This window comes from Macrosteles quadrilineatus, unplaced genomic scaffold (assembly GCF_028750875.1).
Source record: "Macrosteles quadrilineatus isolate MER2022 unplaced genomic scaffold, UCM_ALF_1.0 Scaffold_3__2_contigs__length_128488019, whole genome shotgun sequence".
Lineage (NCBI taxonomy): Eukaryota > Metazoa > Arthropoda > Insecta > Hemiptera > Cicadellidae > Macrosteles > Macrosteles quadrilineatus.
The window spans coordinates 10,836,416-10,837,822 of record NW_026542596.1 but is presented as its reverse complement, the minus strand read 5'-3'; positions in this window follow the sequence as shown (position 1 = coordinate 10,837,822).

The following is a 1,407-nucleotide window of genomic DNA, read 5'->3' as shown; positions in this document are numbered from 1 at the left end:
TATTTTTGAAACCCAACAGTTGGGAAGCGAGTTGGGAATCACTAGTTGAGTGACTCGTGGTGGAAATGTAGAGCATACGACCGCCCGAAATTCAGATGACGTCATTTTGAACCAATCACAATGCAGAGTTCTTGCGATATTCGATTTAACCTCTTCTTACTCTAAAATCTAGCAGCTAATCTCAATCTACCATATTTCGAGACACTGAGGTAAACTGTCAACTCCGTTCTTGAGAGATTGAGGTTATGTCTTGCTTAATCTTCAATCTCAGTAATTGCAAAAGTACCTTAACTTATAAAATAAACTTAAGTATTAAAAATTAAATTTACTATGGATGTTTGTTTTAGGGTGAAGCTAATTATAAGTTTAGGCATATCCTAAATACATTATTATTTGCTTTCTTCGCCTCTATCTCGAAACACATCACCTTATTTTAGTTTCCTTCATCGGTTTGTTTGATGTTATTTTTAATTGTGTTTTTATTTAGGTTAAAGCGGCTATTTGCCATTGCACTGAAAGCATCGTAACTTAAATTAATTTGATCCCTTTATTAGGTGAATGGTATTGAAACAAACTATGATATTGTTTCTCTCTACCACAATCTTTAATACGTAAAATCATAGGTCTAATAACAATAATTATCTTATAATAAGTTCAATTAGTATGCCTAGTCTATTTCAAACATACTAACAAGGAAAAAACGCTTGAATAAATAGTCTAGTATTGACACAGTAATAATAAAATTAAAATGTAATTATTCTACAGAAAACAATCGCATAAAGTATTGGGTGCTAATACATTGACAACAAATACATAACCTCTAATCGCAATTAATAAATTAATTAAAGCAATAACAATATGGCGTCGACTCAAAAAGAGCAATTTTTTACCGAAAGAGGAAGAAGAAAGTGCAGTCAACCGTCCACTCAACAGCTCAGTAGGTAGTGAGTAGTTTTGGTTGGATAAGTCGACTGTCAATAGTTTCAAAAATACGAAACGATTGGAAATGGAATGACTCGACACTCAACTCAACAGTCAACCATTTCAAAAATAGGGCCCCAGGTTTGGAAATATTGGTTTAGTCTTGGGTTTATTGTGGCAGGTTTACCTATGGCATTTGATAAAGAACGACCATCGGCTTATGATCTTGTTAAAACGGGTTTATCTTGCACGTATAATAAATAATTAAACTTATATTGCAATCATAATGTTGACATATTTTTGTTTGCTATCAACAAGACAATAGACAATAGGATGACGCCATCTTGATTTTTCCTCTAATTTGACAAATCCCACCAACCGATCACCTGGCCAACCTAACAACACGAAGCTCTAAAACAAAAACATCAAAAACAGTGGTACGTTTTTAAAACACAGAGTGGTTACTCCAGTTATATTATTATAGCT